Source organism: Carcharodon carcharias, chromosome 32, assembly GCF_017639515.1.
Source record: "Carcharodon carcharias isolate sCarCar2 chromosome 32, sCarCar2.pri, whole genome shotgun sequence".
NCBI lineage: Eukaryota > Metazoa > Chordata > Chondrichthyes > Lamniformes > Lamnidae > Carcharodon > Carcharodon carcharias.
In genome coordinates, this window is record NC_054498.1 from 19,050,009 (window position 1) to 19,062,673 (window position 12,665).

The following is a 12,665-nucleotide window of genomic DNA, read 5'->3' on the forward strand; positions in this document are numbered from 1 at the left end:
GGAGTGAGGTAGAGCTGGGTGCTGGGGCGAGGTAGAGTTGGGTGCTGGTGTGAGATAGCTGTGTGCTGGGAGAGATTGAGCTGGGTGCTGGGAGAGCTAGTGTTGCGTACGAGGGTGAGGTAGAGCTGGGTGCCGGGGTGAGGTAGAGCTGGGTGCTGAGGTGAGGTAGAGCTGGGTGCTGGGGTGAGATAGAGCTGGCTGCTGGGGTGAGATAGAGCTAGGTGCTGGGAGAGATTGAGCTGGGTGCTGGGGAGAGTTTGAGGTGGGTGCTGTGGTGAGGTAGAGCTGGGTGCTGGGTGAGATAGCTGGGTGCTGGGAGTGGTAGAGCTTGGTGCTGATGTGAGATAGAACAGGGTTCCGGGTGAGGTGAGCTGGGTGCTGGGGTGAGGTAGAGCTAGATGCTGGGGTGAGATAGAGTTGGGTGCTGGGGTGAGGTAGAGCTGTGTGCTGGGTGAGGTAGAGCTGGGTGCTGGGAGATGTAGAGCTGTGTGTTGGGACAGATAGAGCTGGGTACTGGAGTAAGGTAGAGTTTGGTGCTGGGGTGAGGTAGAGGCGGGTGCTGGGTGAGATAGCTGGGTGCTGGGAGTGGTAGAGCTTGGTGCTGATGTGAGATAGAACAGGGTTCTGGGTGAGGTAGAGCTGGGTGCTAGGGTGAGGTAGAGCTCGATGCTGGGGTGAGATAGAGCTGGGTGCTGGGGTGAGGTAGAGCTGTGTGCTGGGTGAGGTAGAGCTGGGTGCTGGGAGATGTAGAGCTGGGTGTTGGGAGAGATAGAGCTGGTTGCTGGAAGAGGTAGAGCTGGGGGTTGGGAGAGATCGAGCTGGGTGCTGGGGTGAGGTAGAGTTGGGTGCTGGGGTGAGATAGAGCTGGGTGCTGGGAGAGATTGAGCTGGGTGTTGGGGTGAGTTTGAGGTGGGTGCTGTGGTGAGGTAGATCTGGGTGCTGTGTTTAGGTAGAGTTGGGTATTGGGATGAGGTAGAGCTGGGTGCTGGGAGAGATTGAGCTGGGTGTTGGGGTTAGTTTGAGGTGGGTGCTGTGGTGAGGCAGAGCTGGGTGCTGTGTTGAGGTAGAGTTGGGTGCTGGGATGAGGTAGAGCTGAGTGCTGGAGTGAGGTAGTGTTGGGTGCTGGAGTGAGGTAGAGTTGGGTGCTGGGGTGAGATAGCTGGGTGCTGGGAGAGGTAGAGCTGGGTGCTGGGAGAACTAGAGCTGCGTACGAGAGTGAGGTAGAGTTGAGTGCCGGGGTGAGGTAGAGCTGGGTGCAGAGGTGAGGTAGAGCTATGTGCTGGGGTGAGATAGAGCTGGGTGCTGGGAGAGATTGAGCTGGGTGTTGGGGTGAGTTTGAGGTGGGTGCTGTGGTGAGGCAGAGCTGGGTGCTGTGTTGAGGTAGAGTTGGGTGCTGGGATGAGGTAGAGCTGGGTGCTGGAGTGAGGTAGTGTTGGGTGCTGGAGTGAGGTAGAGTTGGGTGCTGGGGTGAGGTAGAGGCGGGTGCTGGGTGAGATAGCTGGGTGCTGGGAGTGGTAGAGCTTGGTGCTGATGTGAGATAAAGCAGGGTGCTGGGTGAGGTAGAGTTGGGTGCCAGGGTGAGGTTGGGTGCTGGTGTGAGATAGAGTTGGGTGCTGGGGAGATGTAGAGCTGGGTGCTGGGGTGAGGTAGAGCTGGGTGCTGGGACGAGGTAGAGTTGGGTGACAGTGTGAGGTAGAGCTGGGTGCTGGGTGAGGTAGAGTTGGGTGCTGAGTAAGGTAGAGCTGGGTGCTGGGGTGAGGTAGAGCCGGGTGCTGGGTGAGATAACTGTGTGCTGGGAGTGGTAGAGCATGGTGCTGATGTGAGAAAGAACAGGGTTCTGAGTGAGGTGAGCTGGGTGCTGGGGTGAGGTAGAGCTAGGTGCTGGGGTGAGATAGAGTTGGGTGCTGGGGTGAGGTAGAGCTGGGTACTGGGTGAGGTAGAGCTGGGTGCTGGGAGATGTAGAGCTGGGTGTTGGGGCAGATAGAGCTGGGTACTGGAGTAAGGTAGAGTTTGGTGCTGGGGTGAGGTAGCGCCGGGTGCTGGGTGAGATAGCTGGGTGCTGGGAGTGGTAGAGCTTGGTGCTGATGTGAGACAGAACAGGGTTCTGGGTGAGGTAGAGCTGGGTGCTAGGGTGAGGTAGAGCTCGATGTTGGGGTGAGATAGAGTTGTGTGCTGGGGTGAGGTAGAGCTGTGTGCTGGGGTGAAGTAGAGCTGTGTGCTGGGGTGAGGTAGAGCTGGGTGCTGGGAGATGTAGAGCTGGGTGTTGGGAGAGATAGAGCTGGTTGCTGGAAGAGGTAGAGCTGGGGGTTGGGAGAGATAGAGCTGGGTGCTGGGGTGAGGTAGAATTGGGTGCTGGGGTGAGATAGCTGGGTGCTGGGAGAGGTAGAGCTGGGTGCTGGGAGAGCTAGAGCTGCGTACGAGGGTGAGGTAGAGTTGGGTGCCGGGGTGAGATAGAGCTGGGTGCTGAGGTGAGATAGAGCTGGGTGCTGGGAGAGATTGAGCTGGGTGTTGGGGTGAGTTTGAGGTGGGTGCTGTGGTGAGCTAGAGCTGGGTGCTGTGTTGAGGTAGAGTTGGGTGCTGGGATGAGGTAGAGCTGGGTGCTGGAGTGAGGCAGTGTTGGGTGATGGAGTGAGGTAGAGTTGGGTGCTGGGGTGAGGTAGATCCGGGTGCTGGGTGAGATAGCTGGGTGCTGGAAGTGGTAGAGCTTGGTGCTGATGTGAGATAGAGCAGGGTTCTGGGTGAGGTAGAGCTGGGTGCCGGGGTGAGGTTGGGTGCTGGGATGAGATAGAGTTGGGTGCTGGGGTGAGGTAGAGCTGGGTTCTGGGGTGAGGCAGAGCTGGGTGCTGGGACGAGGTAGAGTTGGGTGACAGTGTGAGGTAGAGCTGGGTGCTGGGTGAGGTAGAGTTGGATGCTGAGTGAGGTAGAGCTGGGTGCTGGGGTGAGGTAGAGCTGGGTGCTTGGGTGAGGTAGAGCTGGTTGCTGGAGTGACATAGAGCTGGGTGCTGGGTAGAGGTAGAGCTGGGTGTTGGGAGAGATAGAGCTGGGTGCAGGGAGAGATAGAGCTGGGTGCTGGAGTCAGTTAGAGCTGGGTGTTGGGGTGATGTAGAGCTGGGTTCTGGGGTGAGGTAGAGCGGGGTGCTGGTGTGAGGTAGAGCTGGGTGGTGGGTGAGCTAGCTGGGTGCTGGTGGAGCTAGAGCTGGGTGCCGAGGTGAGATAGAGCTGGGTGCTGGGAGAGGTAGAGCTGGGTGCTGGGGTGAGGTAGAGCTGGGTGCTGGGGTGAGATAGAGCTGGGTGCTGCGGTGAGGTAGAGTTGGGTGGTGGTGTGAGGTAGACCTGTGTGCTCGGAGAGGTAGAGCTGGGTGCTGGGGTGAGGTTGAGCTCAGTGGTGCGGTGAGGTAGTGCTGGGTGCTGGGGTGAGGTAGAGTTGGGTGCTGGGGTGAGGTAGAGCTGGGTGCTGAGGTGCAGTAGAGTTGGGTGCTGGGCTGAGATAGTGCTGGGTGCTGTGGTGTGGTAGAGTTGGGTGCTGGTGTGAGGTAGACCTGTGTGCTGGGAGAGGTAGAGCTTGGTGCTGGGAGAGATAGAGCTGGGTTCTGGGGAGAGGTAGAGCTGGGTGCTGGGAGAAATAGAGCTGGGTGCTGGGGTGAGGTAGAGCTGGCTGCTGGGGTGAGGTAGATCTGGGTGCTGGGGTGCAGTAGAATTGGGTGCTGGGGTGAGGTAGTGCTGGGTGCTGTGGTGAGGTGGAGTTTGGTGGTGGTGTGAGGTACACCTGTGTGCTGGGATAAGGTAGATCTGGGTGCTGGGAGAGATAGAGCTGGGTGCTGGGGCGAGATAGAGCTGGGTGCTGGGAGAGGTCGAGCTGGGTGCTGGGGTGAGGTAGAGTTGTGTGCTGGGGTGAGATAGAGCTCGGTGCTGGTGTGACGTAGAGCTGTGAGCTGCCGTGAGGTAGTGCTGGGGGCTGGGGTGAGGTAGAGTTGGGTGCTGGGGTGAGGTGGATCTGGGTGCTGGGGTGCGGTAGAGTTTGGTGCTGGGCTGAGGTAGTGCTGGGTGCTGTGGTGAGGTAGAGTTGGGTGCTGGTGTGAGGTCAACCTGGGTGCTGGGAGAGGTAGAGCTGGGTGCTTGAGAGATAGTGCTGGGTGCTGGGAGAGATAGAGCTGGGTGCTGGGGTGAGGTTGAGTTGGGTGCTGGGGTGAGGTAGAGCTGGGTGCTGGGGTAAGGTAGAGCTGGGTGCTGGGATGGGGTAGAGTTGGGTGCTGGGCTGAGGTACAGTTTGGTGCTGGGGTGAGGTAGAGTTGGGTGCTGGGTGCGGTAGAGCTGGGTGCTGGTGTGAGGTAGTGTTGGGTGCTGGGGTGAGATAGAGCTGGGTGCTTGGTGAGGTAGAGTTGGGTGCTGGGGTGAGATTGAGCTGGGTGCTGTGGTGAGGTAGTGTTGGGTGCTGGGGTGAGGTAGAGCTGGGTGCTGGGGTGAGGTAGAGCTGGGTGCTGGGCTAGATAGAGCTGGGTACGAGGGTGAGGTAGAGTTGGGTGCCGGGGTGAGATAGAGCTGGGAGCTGAGGTCAGGTAGTTTTGGGTGCTGGGGTGAGGTAGAGCTGGGAGCTGGGGTGAGTTACAGTTGGGTGCTGATGTGAGATAGAACTCGGTGCTGGGGTGAGGTGGAGCTGGGTGCTGCGGTGAGGTAGTGCTGGGTGCTGGGGTAAGGTAGATTTGGGTGCTGGGGTGAGGTAGAGCTGGGTGCTGGGTTGAGGTAGAGTTGGGTGCAGGGATGAGGTTGAGCTGGGTGCTGGAATGAGGTAGAGTTGGGTGCTGTGGTGAGGTAGAGCTGGGTGCTGGGATGAGATAGAGTTGGGTGCCGGGGTGAGGTAGAGCTGGTTGCTTGTTGAGGTAGAGTTGGGTGCTGGGTGAGGTAGAGCCGGGTGCTGGAGTGAGGTAGAGCTGGGTTCTGGGAGAGATAGAGATGGGTGCTGGCGTGAGGTAGTGTTGGGTGTTGGGGTGAGATAGAGCTCGGTGCTGGGGTGAGGTAGAGCTGGTTGCTGGGGTGCAGTAGAGTTGGGTGCTGGGCTGAGATAATGCTGGGTGCTGTGGTGAGGTAGAGTTGGGTGGTGTTGTGTGGTAGACCTATGTGCTGGGAGAGGTAGAGCTTGGTGCTGGGAGAGATAGAGCTGGGTTCTGGGGAGAGTTGAGCTGGGTGCTGGGAGAAATAGAGCTGCGTGCTGGGTTGAGGTAGAGCTGGGTGCTGGGGTGAGGTAGAGCTGGGTGCTGGGGTGAGATAGAGCTGGGTGCTGGGGTGAGGTAGAGCTGGGTGCTGGGGTGAGGTCGAACTGGGTGCTGGTTGAGGTAGAGTTGGGTGCAGGGATGAGGTAGAGCTGGGTGCTGGAATGAGGTAGAGTTGGGTGCTCTGATGAGGTAGAACTGGGTGCTGGGATGAGATAGAGTTGGGTGCCGTGGTGAGGTAGAGCTGGTTGCTTGTTGAGGTAGTGTTGGGTGCTGGGTGAGGTAGAGCCGGGTGCTGGAGTGAGGTTGAGCTGGGTGCTGGGAGAGATAGAGATGGGTGCTGGCGTGAAGTTGTGTTGGGTGTTGGGGAGAGATAGAGCTCAGTGCTGGGGTGAGGTAGAGCTGGGTGCTGCGGTGAGGTAGTGCTGGTTGCTGGGGTGAGGTAGAGTTGGGTGCTGGGGTGAGGTAGAGCTGGGTGCTGGGGTGCTGTAGAGTTGGGTGCTGGGCTGAGATAGTGCTGGGTGCTGTGGTGAGGTAGAGTTGGGTGGTGGTGTCAGGTAGACCTGTGTGCTGGGAGAGGTAGAGCTAGGTGCTGGGAGAGATAGAGCCTGGTTCTGGGGAGAGGTAGAGCTGGGTGCTGGGAGAAATAGAGCTGCGTGCTGGGTTGAGGTAGAGCTGGGTGCTAGGGTGAGGTAGAGCTGTGTGCTAGGCTGAGGTAGATCTGGGTGCTGGGGTGCAGTAGAATTGGGTGCTGGGGTGAGGTAGTGCTGTGTGCTGTGGTGAGGTGGAGTTTGGTGGTGGTGTGAGGTAGAGCTGGGTGCTGGGAGAGATAGAGCTGGGTGCTGGGGCGAGGTAGAGCGGGGTGCTGGGAGAGATAGAGCTGGGTACGAGGATGAGGTAGAGTTGGGGGCCGGGGTGAGATAGAGCAGGGTGCTGGCATGAGGTAGAGCTGGGTGCTAGGGTGAGGTAGAGCTAGGTGCTGGAGTGAGGTAAAATTGGGTGCTGGGGTGAGGTAGAGCTGGGTGCTGGCGTGAGGTAGAGTTGGGTGCTGGGATAAGGTAGAGGTGGGTGCTGGGAGAGATAGTGCTGGGTGCTGACGTGAGGTAGAGCTGGGTGCTGGGGTGAGGTAGAGCTGGGTGCTGGGGTCTGGTAGATCTGGGTGCCTGGTGCGATAGAGCTGGGTGCTGGCATGAGTTAGAGCTGGGGCCTGCGTGAGATCGAGCTGAGTGCTGGGGTGAAGTGGAGCTGGCTGCGGGGGTGAGGTAGAGTTGGGTGCTGTGGTGAGGTAGAGCTGGGTGCTGGGCGAGATAGAGCTGGGTGCTGTGGTTTGTTTGAGCTGGATGCTGGGGTGAGGTAGAGTTAGGTGCTGGAGTGAGGTAAACTTGTGTGCGTGGATGAGGTAGAGCTTGGTGCTGCCGTGAGGTAGAGCTGGGTGCTGGACTGAAATAGAGCTGGGTGCAGGAGTGAGGCAGAGCTGGGTGCTGGGAGAGGTAGATCTGGCTGCTGGGGTGAGGTAAATTGGGTGCTGGGGTGAGTTTGAGCTGGGTGCTGGGGTGAGTTTGAGCTGGGTGCTGGGGTGAGTTAGAGCTGGGTGCGGGGGTGAGATAGAGTCTGGTGCTGGGATGAGGTAGAGCTGGGTGCTGTGTGAGTTAGAGCTGGGTTTTGGGAGAGGTAGAGCTGGGTGTTGGGAGAGATAGAGTTGGATGCAGGGAGAGATCGAGCTGGGTGCTAGTGTCAGAGCTGGGTGTTGGGGTGAGGTAGAGCTGCGTGCTGGAGTGAGGTAGAGCTGGGTGATGGGGTGAGATAGAGCTGCGTGCTGGAGTGAGGTAGAGCTGGGTGCTGCGGTGAAGTAGTGCTGGGTGCTGGGGTGAGGTAGAGTTGGGTGCTGGGGTGAGGTAGTGCTGGATGCTGTGGTGAGGTAGGGTTGGGTGCTGAGTATGGTAGAGCTGTGTGCTGGGGTGAGGTAGAGCTGGGTGGTGGGTGAGATAGCTGGGTGCTGGGAGAGCTAGAGCTGGGTGCCGAGGTGAGATAGAGCTGGGTGCTGGGAGAGCAAGAGCTGGGTGCTGGGTTGAGGTAGAGCTAGGTGCTGGGGTGAGATAGAGCTTGGTGCTGTGCTGAGGTAGAGCTGGGTGCTGCGGTGAGGTAGTGCTGCGTGCTGGCGTGAGGTAGAGTTGGGTGCTGGTGTGAAGCAGAGCTGGGTTCTGGGGTGTGTTAGAGTTGGGTGCTGGGGTGAGGTAGTGCTGTGTGTTTTGGTGAGGTATTGTGTGCTGGTGTGAGGTAGACCTGGGTGCTGGGAGATGTAGAGCTGGGTGCTGTGAGAGATAGTGCTGGGTGCTGGGAGAGATAGAGCTGACTGCTGGGGTGGGCTAGAGCTGGGTGCTGGCAGAGACAGAGCTGGGTACGAGGGTGAGGTAGAGTTGGGTGCCAGGGTGAGATAGAGCTGGGTGCTGGGTTGAGTTAGGGTTGGGTGCTGAGTATGGTAGAGTGGGGTGCTGGGGTGAGGTAGAGTTGGGTGCTGGGCTGAGGTAGAGTTGGGTGCTGGGGTGAGGTAGAGTTGGGTGCTGGGGTGCGGTAGAGCTGGGTGCTGGGGTGAGGTAGAGCTGGGTGCTGGGCTAGATAGAGCTGGGTACGAGGGTGAGGTAGAGTTGGGTGCTGGGGTGAGATAGAGCTGGGTGCTGGGGTCAGGTAGTTTTGGGTGCTGGGGTGAGGTAGAGCTGGGAGCTGGGGTGAGTTAGAGTTGGGTGCTGGGGTGAGATAGAACTCGGTGCTGGGGTGAGGTAGAGCGGGTGCTGCGGTGAGGTAGTGCTGGGTGCTGGGGTAAGGTAGATTTGGGTGCTGGGGTGAGGTAGAGCTGGGTGCAGGGATGAGGTAGAGCTGGGTGCTGGAATGAGGTAGAGTTGGGTGCTGTGGTGAGGTAGAGCTGGGTGCTGGGATGAGATAGAGTTGGGTGCCGGGGTGAGGTAGAGCAGGTTGCTGGTTGAGGTAGAGTTGGGTGCTGGGGTGAGGTAGAGCTGGGTGCTGGGACGAAGTGGAGTTGGGTGACAGTGTGAGGTAGAGCTGGGTGCTGGGTGAGGTAGAGTTGGGTGCTGGGGTGAGGTAGAGCCGGCTGCTGGGTGAGATAGCTGGGTGCTGGGAGTGGTAGAGCTTGGTGCTGATGTGAGGTAGAACAGGGTTCTGGGTGATGTGAGCTGGGTGCTGGGGTGAGGTAGAGCTAGATGCTGGGGTGAGATAGAGTTGGGTGCTTGGGTGAGGTAGAGCTGGGTGCTGGGTTGAGTTAGAGTTGGGTGCAGGGATGAGGTAGAGCTGGGTGCTGGAATGAGGTAGAGTTGGGTGCTGTGGTGAGGTAGAGCTGGGTGCTGGGATGAGATAGAGTTGGGTGCCGGGGTGAGGTAGAGCTGGCTGCTGGTTGAGGTCGAGTTGGGTGCTGGGGTGAGGTAGAGCTGGGTGCTGGGACGAAGTAGAGTTGGGTGACATTGTGAGGTAGAGCTGGGTGCTGGGTGAGGTAGACTTGGGTGCTGAGTAAGGTAGAGCTGGGTGCTGGGGTGAGGTAGAGCCGGGTGCTGGGTGAGATAGCTGGGTGCTGGGAGTGGTAGAGCTTGGTGCTGATGTGAGATCGAACAGGGTTCTGGGTGAGGTAGAGCTGGGTGCTAGGGTGAGGTAGAGCTCGATGCTGGGGTGAGATAGAGTTGGGTGCTGGGGTGAGGTAGAGCTGTGTGCTGGGGTGAGGTAGAGCTGGGTGCTGGGAGATGTAGAGCTGGGTGTTGGGAGAGATAGAGCTGGTTGCTGGAAGAGCTAGAGCTGGGGGTTGGGAGAAATAGAGCTGGGTGCTGGGGTGAGGTAGAGTTGGGTGCTGGGGTGAGATAGCTGGGTGCTGGGAGAGGTAGAGCTGGGTGCTGGGAGAGATGGAGCTGCGTACGAGGGTGAGGTAGAGTTGGGTGCCGGGGTGAGATAGAGCTGGGTGCCGGGGTGAGATAGAGCTGGGTGCTGAGGTGAGATAGAGCTGGGTGCTGGGAGAGATTGAGCTGGGTGTTGGGGTAAGTATGAGGTGGGTGCTGTGGTGAGGTAGAGCTGGGTGCTGTGTTGAGGTAGAGTTGGGTGCTGGGATGAGGTAGAGCTGGGTGCTGGAGTGAGGCAGTGTTGGGTGCTGGAGTGAGGTAGAGTTGGGTGCTGGGGTGAGGTAGAGCCGGGTGCTGGGTGAGATAGCTGGGTGCAGGAAGTGGTAGAGCTTGGTGCTGATGTGAGATAGAGCAGGGTTCTGGGTGAGGTAGAGCTGGGTGCCGGGGTGAGGTTGAGTGCTGGGGTGAGATAGAGCTGGGTGCTGGGGTGAGGTAGAGCTGGGTGCTGGGGTGAGGTAGAGCTGGGTGCTGGGACGAGGTAGAGTTGGGTGACAGTGTGAGGTAGAGCTGGATGTTGGTTGAGGTAGAGTTGGGTGCTGAGTAAGGTAGAGCTGGGTGCTGGGGTGAGGTAGAGCTGGGTGCTGGATTGACAAAGAGATGGGTGCTGGGAGGGGTAGAGCTGGGTGTTGGGAGAGATAGAGCTGGGTGCAGGGATGAGATAGAGTTGGGTGCCGGGTTGAGGTAGAGCTGGTTGCTGGTTGAGGTAGAGTTGGGTGCTGGGGTGAGGTAGAGCTGGGTGCTGGGACGAAGTAGAGTTGGGTGACAGTGTGAGGTAGAGCTGGGTGCTGGGTGAGCTAGAGCTGGGTGCCGAGGTGAGATAGGGCTGGGTGCTGGGAGAGGTAGAGCTGGGTGCTGGGGTGAGGTTGAGCTGGGTGCTGGGGTGAGGTTGAGCTGGGTGCTGGGGTGAGGTTGAGCTGGGTGCTGGGGTGAGATAGAGCTGGGTGCTGGGGTGAGGTAGAGCTGGATGCTGCGGTGAGGTAGTGCTCGGTGCTGGGGTGAGGTAGAGTTGGGTGCTGGGGTGAGTTAGAGCTGGGTGCTGGGGTGCAGTAGAGTTGGGTGGTGGTGTGAGGTAGACCTGTGTGCTGGGAGAGGTAGAGCTGGGTGCTGGGGTGAGATAGAGCTGGGTGCTGGGGTGAGGTAGAGCTGGGTGCTGCGGTGAGGTAGTGCTGGGTGCTGGGTTGAGGTAGAGTTGGGTGCTGAGATGAGGTAGAGCTGGGTGCTGGGGTGCAGTAGAGTTGGGTGCTGGGCTGAGATAGTGCTGGGTGCTGTGGTGAGGTAGAGTTGGGTGGTGGTGTGAGGTAGACCTGTGTGCTGGGGGAGGTAGAGCTTGGTGCTGGGAGAGATAGAGCTGGGTTCTGGGGAGAGTTAGAGCTGGGTGCTGGGAGAAATAGAGCTGGGTGCTGGTGTGAGGTAGAGCTGGGTGCTGGGGTGAGGTAGAGCTGGGTGCTGGGGTGAGGTAGAGTTGGGTGCTGGGGTGAGGTAGAGTTGGGTGCTGGTGTGAAGTAGAGCTGGGTGCTGGGGTGCGTTAGAGTTGGGTGCTGGGGTGAGGTAGTGCTGGGTGTTTTGGTGAGGTAGAGTTGTGTGCTGGTGTGAGGTAGACCTGGGTGCTGGGAGAGGTAGAGCTGGGTGCTGTGAGAGATAGTGCTGGGTGCTGAGAGAGATAGAGCTGGCTGCTGGGGTGGGCTAGAGCTGGGTGCTGGCAGAGATAGAGCTGGGTACGAGGGTGAGGTAGAGTTGGGTGCCGGGGTGAGATAGAGCTGGGTGCTGGGTTGAGGTAGGGTTGGGTGCTGAGTATGGTAGAGCTGGGTGCTGGGGTGAGGTGGATTTGGGTGCTGGGCTGAGGTACTGTTGGGTGCTGGGGTGAGGTAGAGTTGGGTGCTGGGTGCGGTAGAGCTGGGTGCTGGTGTGAGGTAGTGTTGGGTGCTGGGGTGAGGTAGAGCTGGGTGCTGGGGTGAGATAGAGCTGGGTACTGGGCTAGATATAGCTGGGTACGAGGGTGAGGTAGAGTTGGGTGCCGGTGTGAGATAGAGCTGGGTGCTGGGGTCAGGTAGTTTTGGGTGCTGGGGTGAGGTAGAGCTGGGAGCTGGGGTGAGTTAGAGTTGGGTGCTGGGGTGAGATAGAACTCGGTGCTGGGGTGAGGTAGAGCTGAGTGCTGCGGTGAGGTAGAGCTGGGTGCTGCGGTGAGGTAGTGCTGGGTGCTGGGGTAAGGTAGATTTGGGTGCTGGGGTGAGGTAGAGCTGGGTGCTGGGTTGAGGTAGAGTTGGGTGCAGGGATGAGGTAGAGCTGGGTGCTGGAATGAGGTAGAGTTGGGTGCTGTGGTGAGGTAGAGCTGGTTGCTGGGATGAGATAGAGTTGGGTGCCGGGGTGAGGTAGAGCTGGTTGCTGGTTGAGGTAGAGTTGGGTGCTGGGGTGAGGTAGAGCTGGGTGCTGGGACGAAGTAGAGTTGGGTGACAGTGTGAGGTAGAGCTGGGTGCTGGGTGAGGTAGAGTTGGGTGCTGAGTAAGGTAGAGCTGGGTGCTGGGGTGAGGTAGAGCCGGGTGCTGGGTGAGATAGCTGGGTGCTGGGAGTGGTAGAGCTTGGTGCTGATGTGAGATCGAACAGGGTTCTGGGTGAGGTGAGCTGGGTGCTGGGGTGAGGTAGATCTGGGTGCTGAGGTGAGGTAAAGTTGTGTGCTGTGGTGAGGTAGAGCTGGGTGCTGGGGTGAGATAGAGCTGGCTGCTGGGGTGGGCTAGAGCTGGGTGCTGGCAGAGATAGAGCTGGGTACGAGGGTGAGGTAGAGTTGGGTGCCGGGGTGAGATTGAGCTGGGTGCTGGGTTGAGGTAGGGTTGGGTGCTGAGTATGGTAGAGCTGGGTGCTGCGGTGAGGTAGATTTGGGTGCTGGGCTGAGGTACAGTTGGGTGCTGGGGTGAGGTAGAGTTGGGTGCTGGGTGCGGTAGAGCTGGGTGCTGGTGTGAGGTAGTGTTGGGTGCTGGGGTGAGGTAGAGCTGGGTGTTGGGGTGAGGTAGAGCTGGGTACTGGGCTAGATATAGCTGGGTACGAGGGTGCGGTAGAGTTGGGTGCCGGTGTGAGATAGAGCTGGGTGCTGGGATGAGGTAGAGCTGGGAGCTGGGGTGAGTTAGAGCTGGGAGCTGGGGTGAGTTAGAGTTGGGTGCTGGGGTGAGATAGAACTCGGTGCTGGGGTGAGGTAGAGCTGGGTGCTGCGGTGAGGTAGTGCTGGGTGCTGGGGTAAGGTAGATTTGGGTGCTGGGGTGAGGTAGAGCTGGGTGCTGGGGTGAGGTAGGGTTGTGTGCAGGGATGAGGTAGAGCTGGTTGCTGGAGTGATGTAGAGTTGGGTGTTGGGGTGAGGTAGAGCTGGGTGTTGGGGTGAGGTAGAGTTGGGTGTTGGGGTGAGGTAGAGTTGGGCGCTGGAGTGAGGTAGAGTTGCGTGCTGGTGTGAGGTAGAGCTGGTGGCGGGGGTAAGGTAGAGCTGGGTGCTGGGTGAGATAGCTGGGTGCTGGGAGATGTCGAGCTGGGTGCTGGGGTGAGGTAGAGCAGGGTGCTGGGTGAGATAGAGCTGGGTGCT